The sequence below is a fragment of the Acomys russatus genome, chromosome 18, assembly GCF_903995435.1.
Source record: "Acomys russatus chromosome 18, mAcoRus1.1, whole genome shotgun sequence".
Lineage (NCBI taxonomy): Eukaryota > Metazoa > Chordata > Mammalia > Rodentia > Muridae > Acomys > Acomys russatus.
Window position 1 is genome coordinate 40,529,080 of NC_067154.1, and position 21,100 is coordinate 40,550,179.

Genomic DNA, 21,100 nt, shown 5'->3' on the forward strand with positions numbered 1-21,100 from the left:
AGCACTTGGAAGGCAGAGGCAGGCAGATCTTTGAGTTTGAGGCCAGCTTGGCCTATGGAGCGAGTTCTAGGACAACCAAGGTTACACAGAGAAACCCTGTCTCGCAAAACCAACCAACCAACCAACCAACCACAACAAAAAACAAACTGCAAAAATCCTTAGGACTATATAACCAGTGCATCCTAGTTTATTATCATAAAGGGAAACAGTTCTATTCTTCATTCATAGCAGGCATTTACTGTATATGTTTTAATAAAATAAATCAGCAAGTAACATTTTGAAATATCAAAAGTATTCATTATTTGTTTGATTCACAAGAAGCAAATACATGAGTGTGAGAATGGCATACCTTCTTTCTTAAAATATTATCCTTGGGCAGTTTTCAGGCTACCGCCTAGTTTATTTTAGGGACTCTTACTGAAAAGCTAGTGTGTTAATAGACACTAACAGATCATCAAGTCTTAAATCAGGATTTGGTCATTCTGGAATGGGATTAAGAGTTTGTCTTTTAATCTGCCTATTCCATGATTCTACAGAATATGACCCAGGAATCACAGCTATACAGCTACATAAAGAATGTCCACCATATTGAGTTCTTGAAATTTTTAGTGATTATTAAGCAAGAGTCTTTTGACTGTCTTTCTGGTGCTGTGATAAAATACTCTGAAACATGCCCCCCCCCCAAAAAAAAACACTATCAACAACAACAACAATGTAAAGAACAAAAGGCTTATTATAGCTCACAATGTCAGAGTTAAGCCATCATCGCAGGTAAGTCAAAGCTATAGGAAGTTGAAACAGCTAGTCACATCACATATATAGTCAAGAGCAAACAGAAATTGGTGAATGCACACTTCTTACTGTTCAGCTTACTCTTTATCCTTACATAGTCCAAGATCTTCAGCTTGGTGGGCTGAGTCTTTTTAGATCAGTTAACATAATCGAGACAATCTCCCATAGACAACCTTACAGGCCAAACTAGATAGTCATGAAGTTTCTTAATTTTTCTTTCTTTCTTTCTTTTTTTTTTTTTTTTTTTTTTTTTAACCACCAGTGGGCTATGCTATTATGTAACCATGCCTTTCAATGTTTAAAGGAAAGCAGCCATATTGGCTCTCTAAAATGCTCTATACATCATCAATTAACTATCGTGAGCATCCCTTGGTGGACCATCTAGTTTATTCAAATTTGCAGCCTATAATAAGACAATTGCTATTGTAAGCCATTACATTTTCGGTAGTTTGTTATGCAGTTTGAATTGCCTTGAAACATTCAAGTAGAGTAGATTTATCTTTGAGCTGAAAATAACTGAGAGTTTATTAGCACGTAGGTGATATTAAAGCTATAGGGGTAAATAAGGTGACTCGATAAGTGCAGATTAGGAGAGACATATAGACTGAACTTGGCCTCTTCATCTTAAAATAGCAATGACCTAACCAAGGAGCTGAAATCAGCCTATGAGGTTATGAGAGGACCAGAGGAACCAAGAGAAATAATAAACATCCTAAGGAGAGTGAGATGGTCCGGTTTGTCAAATGGTACTTCAAAGGCAAATGGCAGCTCAGAGTTATCTATTGGAGTTGGTAAAGTGCTCATTGACGACACTGATTAAAGCAGTTTCATGAAGTAGGGACAGAGATTTCAAGTGTCCCCTAAACCTCATATGCTGAGGACCGCATTCCCCACTGGTTTGGAGGTGGTGTAACTTCAGGAGGTCAGATGTAGTGAAAGGAAGTTAGGTCATTGGGATTGTGTTCTTGGAACCCAGGTCTTCTTTCTGGTTCTTTCTATTCCCTTGATCAGACCACGATCTTCTCTGCCGTGTTGCTTTCCTAAAAACAGTAGGGCCAACTTATCATGGACCAAGTTTCTGCAACCATCTACCAAAACCAACTATTTTCTTCTTTTAAGTTGTTTGCTTTGGGTGTTGTTTTCACAGTGAGACAAAGCTAACCCAGACCTGAGTGGAGTAAGTTCAAAAGAGAACGGTAAATCAGAAGGTAGAGCTGGAAGGAAAAGAAACTGTCTCAAAGCCCTTTGCAGTAAGGGCAACAGCTGCTGGAGATCCATACATAGGGTCAAGATGCTCTTGTTCTGTTGCTCCATGGGATGAGAGTGATATTGAGAGAAATACTGATGCCGGAGTCAATCCGTGAGCTAGAGACAAATCAATAAGAAACATAATTTCAGATGAGGGCAGATGCTGGCAGGGAAACCCCATATGCTCTGACTGGGGAACAGTGGGGTCCTGTTGTGAAAGGGGAGAGGGTGAGGTGAGTGAGTCCCTTTTGACACGTTCAAGATGAAATTCAAAAACCTTTTCAATGAGATAGAGAGGAGAAGAGAGAAGAGGGTGAAGGTGAGGCAGAGAAGTGATGGAATGATGGAGTGGTCCTAGCAGATGTAGGACTGCAGGTATGTGTGGAGCAAGGCCAGTGCTCGCCAGGACCAGAGCAACAGATGCATGTAGGCTCAATTTTCTTAACAAATATATTTTATTATGAACTTATTAACCGAGCGTACATCACGTATAACCCAACTAACCGAAACAATAGGAGAAGAGGACTAAAGAATACAATAACAAAACCATAAGGATATCAGTTCTGAGGAACGATTCTCCTGGCATAGTCAGCAGGATTTCTTCTGCTGGAACCTGGAGTAACCAGAACCCGGAACCTCAGCTGGAGCCCGGAGTCCTGAAGCCTTTCCTTGAGTGGTTCTCTCTAGGAGCGTCTCGAAGTGGGGCGATGAACAGCCAAAACTATCCCAAGTCTCCAAAGCCCCACCTCCAGTTTTGAGTTCATTTATATATCTCCTCCTCCTCATGGATCTTTTCAGCTGGCAACAATCAAGCTCCCACATGAGGTGGCTTGTCTTCTAGCGGATTAACATCACCTGTTCTCTCACAAGGCCATTCCCCATCCCACACTTGGGATCATAACAAAAATAGGTTTATCTCTTCTTCAGATGCACCTGGAGCTAGACAGAAGACAGATCTGGAAACTGTGAATAGATCATGAAAAGTTTAGATTTCATTTATTTATAAATGCAAGGAGAATTCCCTGCAATGTTTTAAACAGGAGAAAGCTTTCATATGATTTCTAATAATATTGCTAATAAAATTGTAACAATTTGCATTTGTAGGCTGGTCTCAAAGTCTCTATGTAGCCAAAGGTACTCTTGAACTCCTAATCCTCCTGCTCCTGTCTCCCCAGTGTTGGGATCACAGACATTTACCTGGCTTCACCTTGCATTTCCAATGTAGTCTATAGTTTACAAAGGTTAATCTCTTCAATGGAAGGCTCTCCTTTTTCAAATTCTGTGCCCAGGCTCTTACAACAAACCCTGGCATCAAGCTCAGAGGTGAGCACAGAGATTGGATGCAGACTTAGTTTTACCATGTGCAAAGACAGCTTCATTCTCCCCCTCCCCAACCCCCAACTCAGGCTGCTATTCTCAGGCTCTGTTCATATTCCCCACATTCAATTTGTGCTCTCATTACTGCCCCTCAGGAGGTTCTTTCCACTGTTACCCAGTTGTCCTTTTGTTTGTTTGTACAACACAAAGGAGCAATATAAAAAAGTTTGCATTCTTTTTTTTAAAGTTAATGTATTTATTCACTTTACATCCCAATCGTAGCTCCCCTCCCTCTTCTCCTCCCAATCCCACCCTCCCTCTATCTTCCCTCCATCTATCCCTCCTTACCCCTCAGAAAAGGGGAGCCCCCTAACCATCCCAGCAGGTCAAGCAGAATCAGAACTGAGCATTTTCTACCACTGTGGCCTGGGAGGGCAGCCCTGACAGAGGGAAGTAATCAAAAAGCATGCAAGCTAGTCCTTGTCAAAGACAGCCCCTGGTCCCCTTACTAGGGAACCCACATGAAGACCAAGCTGCCCATCTGGTACATATGTGTAGGGGGCCTAGGTCCAGTCCACACATGGTCCTTGGTTTGTGTTTCTGTCTCCACAAGCCCACCTGGGTGCAGGTTAGCTGACTATGTTGGTTTTCTTGTGGAACTCCTCCCTCTAGGTCCCTCTATCCTTCCTCCCACTCTTCCAGAAGGCTCTCTGTGCTTCACCCAATGTTTGGCTGTGAGTCTCAGCATCTGTTTTGATCCATTTTGGGGTGGAGTCTCTCAGGGGATAGCTATGCTAGGCTCCCATCTGTAAACATAGCAGAGTGTTGTTAATAGTGTCAGAGGTTGGCTCTGTAGCACAGTGTGTCCGGGCATTAGTTGGACATTCTATCAATCTCTACTCTTTCTTTATCCCAACACATCTTGTAGGCAGGGTAAATTTTGGATGGAAGTTTTTGTGGGTGGGTGCATTTTTGCATTCTAATGGGCAAATGCCTTTTCTGTAACTCAGCTAATGATCCTAATTTTATATGATTATAATCATTTCTCAGAGGTCAAGGACTTTGCCTGTCTTATGCTTCTGTTAATAAATATTGCTATGAGTAGAATAGGTCACAGCATCCTAGTGCCTCAAAGGTCAAACCTGTTCTCATTCAGAGCTATGAAACCCCACACTGATGTACTAGCAGTGACACCAATAAAATAATAACAGCAGACACCATTTTGAGATTTCTGTTAAAAGTTGCTCTTGATGTACTGGAAGGTATTATGGGTATTAAGTGTGACTGAAGCAACCATTTTCTAAGACATGAGAGACCTTGCCTATTATCAAAACCCATGAGCTTTTCAAATTTGATAGATTGCTCCAGAAAACAGAAACATTTTCCTGTGTTCAATAGAAGACGGTTTAAATAACTTTTACTCCTAGCCAGATGATTGTGGCACACACTTTTAATCTCAGCACTTGGGATGTGAAGCAAGCAGATCTCTGAGTTTCCATGGCCACACAGTGAAACCCTGCTTCAACAAACAGGACAGACAGACAGACAGACAGACAGACAGAGAATTTCAACTTGTTACCACGACACAAATATGGTGGTCAGAGGACAGCTTTGTGGAGTCAGTTCTGTCCTTTTACCATTATTAGTTCTGTGCACTGAACTCAGACTTGTATGGCAGCCAAGCACTTTACCCACCAAGCTGCCTCACCAGCATCCCAAAATATTTCTTCTAATGAGAATCTTACTTATATCAGTAACCAAGAAAACAAACCAAACAACCAAATATCTAAAAACAAATTAGATCATGGATCCTGTCAACTATGCTGGATGTGATGGCAACCCCTATACTCTTGGCTCTTGAGAGGCCAAGGCAAAAGGATCTTCTTAAGTCTGAAGCCAGCCTGAGCTATATATAGCAAGCTCTTGTTTCAGAAAAAAAAAAAGAAAAAAAAAAAAAAGATGAAAATCAATGAGGTTTTTTGGTGGACCATAATTCAATGAAGGCTCTTAAAGTTTTTGAAACAGAGAGAGTATTTCCAATCTAAAGTCCATATTTTAATCAGAATGCAGTTTAGGAAGACTTGCTTATTAATTTCTAAGTTTCATTTCTGTTTGGAATTAGTCATGTATGCGTTTTGCATTGCATCTTAAAAAAAAAAAAAAAACAACTCCAGTACAATCACCTGTAAAGATGAATATCAGCATCTCGCTGGCACAGGGCTGATGTAAGGGAAGTTGGGATTAATTGTGAGAATCATGCGTTATGTAAGTGAGTTGGGAACAACAAGGAATTTAGACCAGAGCTGATGCAGAGAGTTAGTGATGGAAACTGGCCCATTGGTTCGAGTGTCACCAATTTATTAAAAACAAAACAAAACAAAACAACAACAACAACAACAACAAACATAAATGAGAAAGCCCAGTTTCTTCCACTTCCATTGAGGAAATAAGCCAAGATAAGTAAAATTTCCTTAATATTTATTTCATTTATTTTCTATCAGCTATGTCTTCACAGCAACACTACAATTGGCATGCTCTTAGGCATTGCAGAAAAGTTTAAGCCATTCAAAATTTATGTACATAGAGTCATTAGTATTGTACTTCTCAGTGTATAGTTAGAGATCATGAGAATTTTATTTTAGGTGAGGCAATTAATGTAATGTACGGTGGATGCACTCGTTTACAATACAATTTTTTCTACCTTGTGTGAGAACAAGACCATGATTTTTTTTTTAACTTAAAAGCAACAAGAGGCAAAAGGAAACTTCTCATCCTAAAGCTGAAATTATTCTACATGCAAAGGAAGAACAATGTAGAATATACTACCAAGGTGAGGGATGACGTTGACAGTAAGGGAAGTAGCTAGACTGTATTCTTCCACTATTAAATCCTAGTAATATAAAAGAGTCTGTCAGGAAAGCTACCAATGATTCAACAGCAAGTTGAGACTTGGAAACAGTAGGAATTGCAGAGTACCCACCTGTATCAGCTTAGCTATAATTATGTAGATAAAAGTTTTTTTTTTTTTTTTTTCATTCAGTAACCACTTACTCAGTTCAAATCAGTCTACTGAGCAATGGAGAACTTGATTCTTGGAAGTAGTTATCAGTCATAGCATTTTGAATGGATTAAATTTTTCCATAGTACATAAGATCACAGCAATAATATTGTTCCCATGAACTGACGGGGGAGGAGGGATAAGGATATTTAAGCCCAGCACAGGTCTGCCTGAGACAGGAATCACGAAGGCTTCACAGAGTGTGCGATGAGTAGAGCTTACATAGGCAGAGAACAAACAAGGGGCTAAGTAGAGTCACAAGATGGTGGAATACATCTCATTGCAATACTTTAGTAAAGCATACTCTGTGTGTGTGTGTGTACATGTGCATGTATGCGTTTGTGTGTATACACATGCACATACACATATGTGCCTGGGTGTACACTGACATATGTGGTACATGTGTGTCTGGAGGCCAGAGGACCCGAGACTGGCTAATTATTGCCAAGCAGGCTGGTAGCTGAGCCCATGGACTTGCCTATCTTCATGTGGTGAGATCACAAACACATGTTTCTACCCCCAGGATTTTGTTAACTTGGGTTCTGAAGATTGAACTGAGGTCATAGTGCTTTTAAGGCGACCACTTTACCATCCGACCCAATGGCAGTTTTTCATCAGTTCTAGGGATTTAGCCTAGAGCCCCCACACGCTACGTGGACATGCCTCTATCAGGAAGTACATTCGCAGCCAGCTTGGAATCTTAGTACAGGATGATTAGAAATGAATCTATATGGCATGAAAGATTGAAAACAACCCCCAGGGCCATCATGCCTAGTATGTCAGAAAATCACATGTTTAACTGGTACGTGTGCTAGGTGAAAAGTTGTCCTGGCTAGAGATGTTCATAGAGGGAGGTTGCTTATGTAAAAATGAACAAATGGCTTCCAACTGAAAGCCAATCCATGAGGGAAGAAATCCAGTTAGAAGAGTCAGTTAGTGTAGCTTAGCATAGGCCATCCATTAATCTGTAAACAATGAAGCAGAAAACGACAGTTGGTCCCTGAAAAGACAACAACAAAACTGTCAAGCCCCAGGACTTAGTTATAATCTTAAGAGAAAGCAGAGAGATATTTGCTGCCACTTATACTAAGCAAGCTATTTAAAAAGGATTTTTTTTTTTTTCTGCTAAAGGAAAAAAGAAGTTAGAACGGTGCTACTGTCATTTGCTGTCTCGAGTGTGACAGTTGAAGTTCGATTGACTTTTTTTTTTTTTTTTTCAATTTGGGTTCTGCAGAACAGAAGATGGGTGGAAAGCGTTGCGATCCTCTGGCTAAGGAAGGGAGGGTGGGGTGGGTGGTTAGGCAGCGCCCCCCCCCCCCAACTCCAAGACAATGCAGTGTAGGACAGAATTAGTAAGAAGAGAGGGTCAGAAAAACAGATCTCACCTAGGGCTCTCAAATCCCCACCCTCTGCACATGAACAAGAATTTTCCAACGTCCTAACTTGAAATTGTAGCAAGTCAACTATAACTTTCAGTCACTCAGAAAAAGTCACCGAGATGCTAACGACAAAGCTTGGCACCGAGTGCTCTTTCGGTCCCATAATTCTTGCGCTAGAAACAGGGAAGGCATTGCTCTGAGGTTGAGGGTCAGGACCATACACTGTTGGGACACTGACAAGGGCCTTTTTGTGTCTCAGCTATTTCAGGCCGAGGGAAGGAAAATGGCCTCAGAATGTTCGATAAAGATACTGTTCAGAAAAATGAGGCTCGAGAAATGAAAATAAAGCCGGGCAGAGTGGCGCATGCCCAGTACTCAGGGAGGCAGAGGCAGGTGGATCGCTGTTGAGTTTGAGGACAGCCTGGTCTACAAAGCTAGCTTGTCCAGGACAACTGAGGCTACAGTTCCCCGCCCCACCCCCGAAACAAAAACAAAACAAAACAAACAAAAACAAAAACCCAAACAAACCAAACCAAACCACCACCACCACCAACAACACCACCACCAACAGAAAATCAACCAACTAACCAACCAAAACCAAAGGAGTAAACATGATGTGCTAAAAGAAAAACCTGGGCTTGAGAGATGGCGTTTTAGCAAAGAGCACTTCCATTTCTTGCAGGGGGCCTTGAGTTGCTTGCCAGGACCCTACACAGCGGGCTCAAGACTGCCTGAAACCCCAACTTTGCGAACTCTGACGCCCTCTTCTGGAACCCTCTGAAAACTGCATCCCTGTATGTACTCGTCCTCTACAGACACATTAAGAAAAGAAATCTTAAGAAAAAGGAAAGAAAAATCTGGGTCATGGGGCAAAACTCAGTGAGGATTTAGAAAACTGGAGACGTGGCAAGACATTGGATGTAATGGCAAGGACAGAGTCTGAGAGAGCCGGCTCGTGGGGTCTGTCACTGTTCGTTACTGGGTGGTATGAACAGAGAAGCCAAAACAGTAAGTGAGGCCCAGGATCACAAGGTCCCTAAAAGCAATCTTTTGTTCTAGGGACAGCAAGGGGGGGAAACGCGCACTTTCCTTCCCCTTTGTCCCCTAGGAGTTTTGAAGCTTGGTGGCAAATGCATGACCTTAAGTCTTTAAGTGCCATTCAATCATCGGGGATTTTCCACAAGGCCTTACAAAAATGTAGATTACACTGTAAAAAAAAAAAAAAAAAAAAAAAAAAAAAGCTTTTCAGTCCATAAAAGTTCGTTTATATTGAGCCAATTTCTTTATGATGTTTAACTTTGGTTCAGGTCCCGATTCCGAGAAGTGACATTTGGTAGAGTGGGGAGAAAAAACCAACACGGAAAGAAGAAAGACCCACGACGGCCTTTGAGAACACAACCTGACCTTGTTTACTCTAAGCGTCCCTTAAAAAACGCAAGTGATTAAGAAAATCCTTAGAGAACCTAATAATAGTCCCCTGAAACCCGAAGCCGCCTCTCCTCTTTCTAACTCTCTCAGGAGCGTACTTAATAAGAACGTATGTTTTTAATACACTGATTCTTAGCAACGACGTAGTTTTTAATTAGTACAAAACTTGAATAACGTGTTGCCCGTTATCGGGCACCACACACAGCATTCGGTGACATGTACTGGCAGCTTCATTTACAGATGTCGCCACAGTACCTGTAATTTAACTTAATGCCAGGTCACTGTGACGCCCCCTCCCCCTTTCTGTCTCATGTGTGTATGTGTGTGTGTGTGTGTGTGTGTGTGTGTGTGTGTGTGTGTATGTGTGTTTGTGTGTAAAGTTCCTCTTATAATTTGTTTCACAGGGGTTTTAAGTAGTCATTCAAACGAGTGTCCATTTTAAGACTTCACAATCTTCCTTGCAGTTAGACACAATATTTTTTTTTACACATTCAGGCAAGAAATGGTTCACCTTCTAGGGTGTGATTTAATATTGTGTTCTAAAACACAGCGGGCAGCTGTGTTAAGGAAGACTGGGTTCTCTCTGTGCGCTGTATGCACGCATCTAAGCTAATGCGTGGGCAAGTGGATACGCATGCGCGTGGAGGCCGGAAGTCGCCGTCGTCTCTCGTCTTCCTCTACAGCTGTACCTTGTTCTGAGGCAGTCTCTCTCTGAACCTGGAACTCATCCTCTCTCTGCCTCCCTATTGCTGGGATGACAGGTGCTGCCATAAGCATTTTTTTGTTTTGTTTTGTTTTTAACCTGGATGCTAAGAATCTGAACTCAGGTCCTCAGGCTTGCATATCAAGCAGTTTATCAACTGGGTTAACTGCCCCACTCCAAGATAAAAGTCATCTGCCTTTTGAGCAAGATCAATTAAAAAAAAAAAAAAAAAACAATAAAGTCACAGGACTTCAAATTAGCTTGTGAGACCCAGTTAGATGGTTATTTCATAAGATCAAATACAAATGACCTGATCGATCTTTCTCAGGTTTGGTTTTTCTAATTCCTCATGTTGAAACGAACAGTGTTCTGACCAAGAGAATCTCGTCTTGGCAAAAGAGTCTAGTTTTTCTTGCATGACTGACTTGCCCAAAAGGAGGACGTCTGAGAAAGAATGTGTGCCAGGCCTACCACATCAATCTCAACGAAAATCATCTTGTCTGTACAGGTGTTGTAGCAAGACATTTTGGATGAAAAAAAGATGCCAGGAAAAAAAAAAGAGAGAGAGAGAAGCAACATTACTCTATGACTTTCTAAAACTATTCCCTCTCTGTGCTAACCATCAATAGAAGAGTGGTGTTTATTCATTGGCTCCACGCTGGATTCCAGTGGGCAGACAGATAGAAGCATGTTTTTTTGTTTTTGTTGTTTTTAATCATTGTCATGGTTTAAGTCTCTAAGATCTGAAGTAATCTGTTTGTCTGACTGTCTAATCAGTGCAAACTTTAGCTGTCATATTAAAATGGCTAACTCCACAAGCACAACATACATAATCCTTTCTCTCTCCCAGAGCTATTAGCTTCTTGGCCTTTGGCTGGCCGAGATGTATACAGTATCTATAGTTATTGCATGCAAGTGTTCTCAACTCACTCCCAAGGTCTTTGATCAAACCAGCCAAACTTGATTTTCCAGATTGCTGAAGAGACAAGACCGACAACTATCAGCTTTTCAAGTCCTGGCAAGTAATGCAGACCCCATGCTCCCTCACTGGCTTTATCAGAATCAAAGGCAAACAAGGGGCCCAGCTCTCATTCGAAGTCGCAGCATCAGGATCTTGCCTCGACTTTCAGAGTTGTTAGCAGCACAAGAAAAACAACAGCTGAAGTAAGAAAAAGGTTGCCTTGGCGGTAGATGCCAAACTAAATAATGACACCCAAAGCAAAACCCATGCTCCGCTGAAACTCGGTGTTAGTCAGCCCAACCTACTGGAAACAAAGCTTTTTCTGTGATTTCAAAAGTGAGCATTGTACTTTGCTCTGGCAGCCATTTCTGTGTTTGTGAATGATCCGATTATGCACAAATCCCCGGCCTCTGGACCTTTCAGCACCTCATCTCGGGGTGATTTGAAAACATGGCTGAAGTTTTCTGCATACAGTGCTTGCAAGTTTCTTCCTCTGAATCTTTTAAAGCACAGCTTTCAAGTGCTAATGTTTTGACATACGTGCTGTTCTCGTCCCCTTTTCCTCTTACTCTCTGAAATAGTCACAAGAGACAGAGGACTATATATATATTCCCTTGTCCCTGGGAACTCTATTTTCACCACCAACCCTACTTGCTTTGCTCTTGTTCTCTTTCTGTTGACCTCACCAGGTCGCCCTTACTAGAGGGTTGTCCCTAGTCACCATTTCTGAAATCTGTGCAACCTGTGCTTGCAAGGTGACATGGGACACCAGGAGATTTTTGTTTTGTTTTTATACTTAATTTTTAATTGAGCAATGACATATGGACTTGGTTAGTAAGCAGATGATTAAACTATTGGCGTATAAACACTACCAGTTTGAGAGTACATGAGAGTTAGGGAGGAGGTGGAAGCAGGCAATAGTTCTGTCAGGCCCCCTTTTCTTTGGAGGAGTTCAGCGCTAACAGTGCACAGTCACACAGTCTTTGAAAGAGTGCACTGCACAAGGCAATAGAACCTGACAGATCTTGTGCCAGATCCCAACACAATTTCTAATTGCTTGACTATTTTTTCTTCTTCTACAACTGGGGGGATGGTCCTATGTTTGGCTAAATCCCTATGTGTGCTGTTGCATTCTGCATCTTCAGAGTTTCCAAGGATGCTAAGAAGGCAGCTTTCTTCCACTCTCACAAGGCATCGTTTGCCTGGTTTTGCTTGGTAGTACACAGTGGGTTGGTTGGTGCCTCCCTCTGCGGTAAGATGCTACAGATGTGAGGAACAGGCACGATGAACCCACAAGTGACCTTTCTGTTTCATAAGTGCCAAAATTATGGGCAGATTTTTTCCAGAGGCCAGCACAGTGCCCACATATAATCATATACCCACATATCCATCCTATACTAGGAGAAGCTAATTTCATAAGCCATCATGAGGCTTCCCTGAAAAGCTGTCAGTGTTAAGATCAAACTTAAAGAAAAACAGGCAACTGTATTGAGGGGAAGAAACTTCATGCTTACTGCGTTTATGCTTATACATACATGTAGCCCCTCCCCCAATGCGGGTGTGCATGTGTGTGCATGTGTGTGAGTGCATACAACTGCACTCTGTTTTCTCCTCCCGCTCTGATAACTTCTCAGTTTCCTCTTCCCTTCAGTTTCACTCTAGATGTTCTAGCTAGATAAACTTGTTTACTCCTGCAGTTTCAACTCCCTGCTCTACCGTGGTTATTCTCAAGTCGAAATCTTGAGGCAATATTGCTCTTGGGGTTTCAGTGTCCTTTATCCAACTGCATCTGCGCTCATCCGCCTCTCAGGTACCTCGCACTCAAGCTGCACAGCAGAGTCATGAGATTCACACTTCTCTCTGCTCGGTGACCTGTGACCAGCTGTGTGAGGTGCATCATTTTACCACATTGTTTAAGCCGTATAGCTACAAGCATGCCTGATTTCGACTTTTCCCTTAGGCATCTAGTCAAAGCAGGGCTATCGTGTCTCTCTCCCATGTCTCTGGATCTGCTGCTTTCACTGCACCTGCTTTGGATGCCGGGCACACAAGTCAGCTCAATCTCCTGCCTGATGCTTTCAGTCTTGGAGAGTGAATGTTCTGGGCTGTGATTCAACTCTCCATTCTCCTCCAAGCCATTTATGGTTTCTCCTTGTTCTCAGGATAACATCTAAACTCTTGAGGATTGCTTACAAAGCCTGTATGTTCTTGGATTCTTTACTTCTACCCTCTGTTTCTTCTTCTCTCCATTTCTGTTTCAGCTGCTGAGCATCTTTTAGGTCTTTCAAACTCTCCTTGTTGCTTTCACCTGCTTATCATTGCTAATATTTATACCTGGCAGGTGCCCCCAAGTCTCCTTTAGATGGGGCTGCTTCTTTAGGAAGCCTTTGTTTGTCAAGCCAGTGACCATGCCTTACAACCCTCCCCCCCCCCACTTACATTTCCATACTGCAGCATTTACTTCTGTGGAAGTGATTGTCTCTTCAGGAGTATTTATTAGCATTCTCCCATAAGTCATAAATTCTTCGATGACAGTGACTTGATAGTTACTTCGTCATATATAAATATTTGAGGAGAAAGAAACACGCACACACGGACATCAAAAGAGGTTATACCCATCCTAGGAGAGCCTGATTCAGTAAATGAGATAAATAATCCGTCTTTTTTTCTTTCCATATCTCAACACGTAGTTCTGGCAAAACCATGTCTGGTCAAATAGGAAGAGATCATGGAAATATAGAGACTTGAAGGATTCTCACAGATCACCTTTATTTAATGTGTGAGGTTACCAAGGTTCAGGAAAAGTCACTTCGTCATCCTTCCGTAGAAGAGTTCCATAACCCTTGCCCTACAACCTGTGCCCTTGGGATTTTTAAGTTTGGCCACATTGATATGTATGATACACTGGTCTGCTTTAGGGACTTGCTTGTTATCATTTCAATTCCTTTAGATGACTACTGGGCTGAACAAAACTTTAATATTTAACAGCCCTTTGACATTTACCTTTATTCAGATGACTACAATCTTTATAAATTTTATTGGATCACCTGCTTCTCTCTTACATGCTTAGGAATAGCTTACACGTTGTGTATATTAACTCTTAGTCATTTATAGGACTTGTAAATTTCCCTTAAACTTTTTAGCCAACCCAGTGTATGCATAGGCAGTCATCCTTGAGGGAAACTCTGATGTGCAAGGAAGTATTTGAGAGGATATTTCTTGGGAGTACTGTTTGTAAGAGTACACAATTGGAAGTGCATAAATGTATGATTGTCTACTCAAGTTTGCCTAATCCTAAATGAGTCAGTAAATTATGGTGTGTTCACATAATGGAAATAAGGGCATACATGAACTAACTGGTTCTACGTGTTCTCTACAGAGTTGGTGCCAGAAATTAGAGAGTTGGGTAGAAGCATAGATAAAATAAAACACGCAGCACTTGATGTCATCAAATTTTAATTTATGTTTATGAGTAAGTACATATGAGATAGAAGTGAAAGATACAGGGGCTGAAGGGTATACCAAGCAGTTATGACTGTGTACTGCTCAGGAGAGGATCAGAGTTCAGTACCCAGCACAACTATCTCTTACTCCATGACTCCCTGACGCCAGGGAATCAGGTGGTTCTAGCATCCTTGGTCACCTGCACTCACATGCATATGCCCCACCATCAAACACACATGTACACAATCTTAAGAGCAAAACTAAAGCCGTCCAAAGAATGTGAATGGGAGAAATTCTTTCTCCCTAGGGAAGAAGATAGGATAAAAGTAGGGTGTTTAACAGGGTCTGTAAAGGTCTCCTCTTTAAAAGAGGTTTGTGGAAAATGGAAAGACATGGTAGCACATGGTAAGTCTGAGCTATTGGCAAGTGAATGCTGGAGATATTATTCCATATTGCTTATGTGTGCTTGAATTATTTCCTAATTAAAGAAAATATAAAAACCCGGTGAACAACGTATATCAGAACTTCCTTCCAGTCAAACTAACAGAATATGTACATTTTTGATATGTATGAGACGTGTTTGTGTAACCTACAGAAGAGGTGGAGGTTCTAGCAACAAAGGCATGTTTTAGTGCAAACGAAGGATAGAGGGAAAAGTAGGAGAGTGAAGAGGAAGGGTACAGGAAGGAAATGGAGAGTTGGCGAAGGAAAAATGTTTATAAAACACCTCACCGACTTGCTTGCCTTGGGAGGAGTTGGAGGGAGAAACACACCGTTGGGAGTCACAATCTTTGATTAAACCTTTACAAGCCATTTATATTAACATATTATAGGAACTAAGGCAATTCATGTATGTCAACATGTGTTTCATGTTAGTCATAGGACAAACAAGGTACAGAAAAAAAACTGGAAGATAAGTCTGGGCATTTTATATGAGAATATCTGCATCCATCTGTGCCAGTCATTGAATACACTTGAACTGCAGAACTTTTTAGTTGATGTGACATCTAACTTGACTATGGTTATACATTTTAGACCGATGGTTACAAAGGCTACGTGAGTTTTGATTAGGAAGCAAGGATATTGTTGTGACTACAGAAATGTTACAGTACCGACTTAGAGGTATCCCATAGGTAACTCCTGTGAAATGGGTATAATTATGGAGCCTCCAAGGAGGGACACTAGAATTAAACTGCTGCTACCTCCCACGTGTGCCTGGGGTCACCTTGCTTGCTGGTTGATCAATATCGTTCTGGTTACATCTGTCTTTTATGGCTTCAATGGAGACTATCTCATTAGGTGGCCCAAGGCCAAGAGATAACTTTGAAGATCTTCCATGAAATTCTTGCAAAAGGTAGTAGCCTCAGGTCACCACTACTAAGGTGAGTCACTGTGATTTTCCTCTGGGACTTTCTTCTAGGTATGGGCTAGTTGGAAAGTCTGGAATGTACCATAATGTCACATCTTTGTGTTGGCAACATAGACAGAGATCACAGTGGGGAATGACCCTAATAAAGATAAAGGAGGCAGCTGACTGAGGCATGAAATACTGGTCCATGGGCTTTCCTACATCACGGCACCTCACAATTCCTCAGCAAGGGCCAAAGGTGTGCAGATGCTGGGGGGCTTGGTGTCTTCTTTGACACGAGCAGAAGGTCTTCAGAAGGTAACCAGATATGCTTGGCTTGTAGCAGATCAGTACTACAATGAATTTCCTAGCTTAGCTTACTGCATCTTCAAAAAAGAATAGGGAGTATTGTCCTCATGAGGCAACATGTAAGACTGGCAGGTTTCAGCTGTCTGACGAGAGACTACACCCACTTAAAATACGTAGATAGATAGATAGATAGATAGATAGATAGATAGATAGATAGATAAGAGACTTGAACTTCTGTTGGTCACCTTGCATTGTGGCATTATCAGGTGATTTCATCCCTTCTCAAACACTTATGCTTTCCTTTGTAATACTTAGGCAGTTTTAATCAGGCAGTCATTCCTGTAATTGGCATTTGGTAGCTTTTCTGGATAAGCTGTGAATCTCATGAGACCAGGGACCACATCTCATTTTATTATTTGCATCATCTCAGAGCCTTGCTAGGAATCTAGTTTACATTATTAAGTCCAACATTTATTTGCTGACTCTGTTGTTGAAGGAGTGAGGGAGTGAGGATAAGAACAAAGGGAGTGAATAAACAATGACTGGATTCAGTGCAGGTCACACCAAGGGTAAGTGGGGTATCGGTGGGAAACCATTATAGAGCAACATAGAGCAAGCTTTTTAGACACAGCAGCCTAGCAGGATTAATCAGCTCAGTTCCTGACTCTGATTCACTGTTTTACCCGCTTTATACAATGAGAACAGGGACTGTGAAACTTAGTTGTCAATGGGCATAAGGACTAAATGAAATGGACAGTTTATACAACGTTTTCCAAAATGTGTTCTTTTGGAGGTTATATTAAACAACATTTAATTTTATTTATGAGAAAAAAAAAATGGGTAGGTCCCTGGTATCATTGATGGAACTGAAAAAAAAAAAAAAAAAAAAAAAAAGTCAAGGGTAGAGTGTAGAGACCAGCATGAATGGTACTTGATGTCCAAATCACGGCCAAGAGATGGGGCATGGAGCAGATATGCCTGAGGCACAGGAAGAAGTGTCAGGGTAGGAGGTAACAGACCCTACTATCAGAGGAAAAGGAAGTCATCTTTGGACATGATGTCAGTTTTGTTTAGGATATGGTTTCATTTTTTTGGCGGCTTAATCACACTTGAGAGACTCAGCAATGTCACGCCACAAGCTCCCAACCCAGTTCCACCTAGAAAAAGACCTTGAAAGTGACTCTTTCCAAATGAACACAGTCAGTCCAAGCTTTTCAGGTTTGTGACTCTCACAGTCAACGTGTGGACACAATTTCTAGTTTGTAGCTGGTATTGGCTCTTACCAAATGCCAGCTAACCTCATAACTATATAAATGGCCAAAATATAGATGTCTTGTATGACAGAAAATATTTTACACTGTACTTGGGGTTGAGGCATAGAGATAGAAATTTAATGGTGACCATCTCTGATATTTCTTTAAAACAATAATTTCTTTTGTGGTTTAGCCTAAACCAAAGAGATTTTTGCTTTTTAGTATGCAAAGAAGTAGTTACAATCAGGCCTGATTTTTAACTTTGTTTCTGTGGTAAAGGGAAGTACGTATATTTTCTTTTAAAAATACATCCTCTCCTTAGCTTCCTTTCACATAAATTGGATGTGTGTGTAAGTAGCATGAAAAAATTTCTTCCTTTTTTTTGACTAGATAATGATTTTATTTTTAATTAACTCATTTTTTATTTAGTATAAAAAATAAGCATGTCCAACAATTCCTCCCATTAAATTCACATTGTTTTATAGTTTGGTACAGTTGCACAATGGTAGCTTATTAACTAGAGTCTGGTGTTTACATCATGTCTCGCCAAGTTGCCTGCTTCTGTGGGGTTTGACAAAGGTTTGTCCTATGCTTACTGTTAAAATCATATATAAAAGTTTCACTGTCCTACAGATATGTATGTATGCTTTTCACTGTTTCCTTCTTCCTGTAGGCTCCTCCCTGGAATAATTTTACAGATACTGGAAACATACACATTATTTTAATAAATAGAACAATTTCAGAAACAAGATAAAAACCTAATGGGCAAGTTGTGCTAATTTTCATTCTATTATTTTCATCTTTTTATTACTTCAAGTCCTATTTTTGAAAAATACTTTGTTAAATCAAGACTGTTTGCTTACTCAAAAGTTATCAGTTAAACTTTTTTGTGTGGCTGTAAGGCATGTGTGTGTGTGTGTGTGTGTGTGTGTGTGTGTGTGTGTGTTGTATGTGTAAAAGGTGGAATCATACATGTTTGTGTTAGTGGGTATACCTGTGTCTGTCAATAGACTACAGGGACATATCAGACACCCAGCACTACCCTTTCTTGCCTTATGCGCTTGGGACAGTTTCTCACTCAGCCTAGAACTAGGTTGGTCATCAGCAGTCACCAAGCTCCAGTGAGATTCCTGTTTCTATCTGACCCAGTGCTGGAGTTACAGGCACATGCAGTCATGTCTGGTGTTTTACATCGGTGCTGGGTTCAAACTCAGATTTTCATGTCTACAGAGCAAGTGCTCTTACCTACAGCCCTTTATTTTGTTTTTAAGACAGGATGCTTCTGCCTCCCAGTCTTGGAATGACAGGTGTGTGTCACACTGCTAATTGTTTTCATCCTTCATGTTGAGAATTGTTTTCATTGTCTATTTTTGTCTCTAATATTGGAACTCTTCCTTGTACCTTAAAAAAAAGAAAGAAAGAAAGAAAGTAAGAAAAAAAAAAAGGAAAAACAGAAAAGAAAAAGAAATGTCTAGAATAAGAACAGATATTTCCTTAGTATTTTATGGTTTTCTTGGAGACAAAGGCATCAGACCATCTGCTAAGGCTCATGTGAATCCTGCTTATCACACAAGAATACTCACTCCCCCTGTTAGCCACATCAGCTTTAACAGAGGCAGAAGCATCATCAAGGTCACTGAGTTCTTGTCGGTGTGGGACATTGTTTGGCCTAAGCTATCAGGAGGAGTTGGTTGATGGTCATTTGGGGGATCTCTGGGCCTTTACCCAGGGCTTTCCCTGACTCCTAGAGAGGTTCTGGGATTAGTTGTGATTCAGTTAGGGTTGGACCCCTGGAGTGGTGCCCCCTTGCCCTGACATGCCTATAGTATGCTGGAGACTGAAACACACAAAGAGGATGACAGAGAGAGCTTCTGTCCACTCTTGACCACAGGAACAGAAACGTCCAGATAGAACAGCATCCTAAAACATAGCTTGCCTAATTTGTAGGAAGATTACCTTTTCTAAATTTCATGAACTTCATCGCTATTTTAGAGTGTGACACTTGTTTTTTTCTTATTAGCTAAGGAAAATAGAGTGTGTTGAACACATTATGAAGGCAACTCTTCTAATTAATGAAAAGACTTGGCTGAGTTTGAAAACAAGTAGCTCTTTTCATATCCAAGTTGCTTTTAGAAGCTTCTATAAATTATTACCTTCTTCATAAGAGGTGTCTTATGACTAAAGGCTGAGGCAGCCTCCATCATGCCCTTTAACAATGACTCTTATGTTTCTTTTGGTAAACTCATAATGTTAATTACACTCTGCAGCAGATGGAGCGCCTTCCATCCAGGACCTCAGTGCACCTTGCAAATGTCATAAATCTTCAAAGCCCTTCCATAATGGAGGTAAGTATCTATGGTCACAGTTTTATGGGCAAAGAAGCACAAAGCAGGCAAGTGTTTTGTGTGTGTTTTTTTAAAAGTGGAATATGTTTTGGCCAAAGATTTAGTCATCATGAAGAAAGTAGTGGAAACCTATGAATGCTTACTAAAAGGATAACTGAGTGAGGTGTCTCTTTGGCAAGCTTTGCTTTTCCTGCCAGAGAGCATCTGGCCAATATTATTTGAGAAGTCACAGACTAATAAATCAGAAAGTTATCTGCTGATAATTAATCAACTTTTACAATGATTAACATGGGAAAAAAAAGCTCCTGGACCAATGTAGTGATATGGAAAACAGTGAAAGTAGAAATGCCTAAACTTCTTCTTCATCGTCAGTGTTCCTACTACCATTACTATTGTTATTACTTCCCCGCCCCTGTTTGTGTGTGTTCTGGCATCTGTGTAGGAAGCATGTATGGTGGCCAAAGGACAACTTCGTGAATTCAGCTCCCCTTCCACCTTTTGTGTTGCTGAGATAAAACCTATTACCAAAAGCAACTTGAGAAAGACAAAGGTTTATTTTAGCTTACAGGTTCACAGGGCCGGAGTTCACTGTGGCTGGGAAGGCATGGTAATTGTTAGAAAGAGCATGGTGACAGTAACAGGAAGCTGGCTGGCCACACTTTCGTCCATGCACAGGAAACTGAGAGCAGGAAGTAGAATGAGGCCATAAACTCAACTCCCAACGCCTTCTCCCAGTGCTTTTCTCTAACAAGGTTAGACCTTCTAAAATTTCCATACCTTCTCAAACATCAGCAGCAGCCAGAGACCAAGTGTCAAAACGTAAAAGTACAGAGGATATTTCCTATTTAAACCACAGCCATCTTGGTTCCAAAGACTGACCTCATGTTGTTGGGCTTGCATCACCAGGCAAGGTGCCTTTACTCACTGAGCTGTCTCATTGGTCCCCAAACAGTTCTCTGCTTGATTTTTTGCCAAAAGCCCAAGAAGTGATCCCCAAACATTTTTATAACCCAACATGTCCCAAAGCACTGAAACTTAGAGCCAAGAGTCCAGAAATTATTTAGTCAAGCATCCTCATAATTTAGACAAGAAATTCAAGATTCAGAAAGGTTAATAGGCAAGCTTGCATGAAATCATTCAGCTTTTAAAACCTTAATTTAATTTCTATGGCCTCCTTTCTGATTCAGAAAGGGTTTAATTTGGCTGAGTCATTCAGTTAATTGGTGGCATCAATAACTAAAATTCAGACTCCTGACCACCATCAATCCATCTTCCCAAGGAATTACATTTTTAAGAAGCTTCACACATCCTAAGTATCATAAAATCATAAGATGTGGACACTGTGAGGGTTGACTATTGTTAACCTTTTCTTTACATGGTGAGAAATATGCTATTCATGGAGTTTAAGGGAATCACTTGAGGGACTATGGTTCAGAGAAGCCAGACTCTCCTTTCCTCCTTCCTTCTGCAGATCTGAAATGTTCATTTCTTAACTAGGATTTCCACAACCAACAC

General features: G+C 41.0%; 1 long non-coding RNA gene across 1 annotated transcript in view; it reads left to right on the forward strand.

Moving 5' to 3' along the window:
- LOC127202394 (uncharacterized) overlaps positions 1-18,088 on the forward strand; it is a 32,880-nt gene extending 14,792 nt beyond the window's left edge. Inside the window, exons 3-4 of the long non-coding RNA XR_007832293.1 lie at positions 10,898-11,089; positions 17,914-18,088. This is a non-coding gene — a long non-coding RNA (uncharacterized LOC127202394). The remainder of the gene's footprint in view (positions 1-10,897; positions 11,090-17,913) is intronic.
- The last annotated feature ends 3,012 nt before the right edge of the window (positions 18,089-21,100 follow it).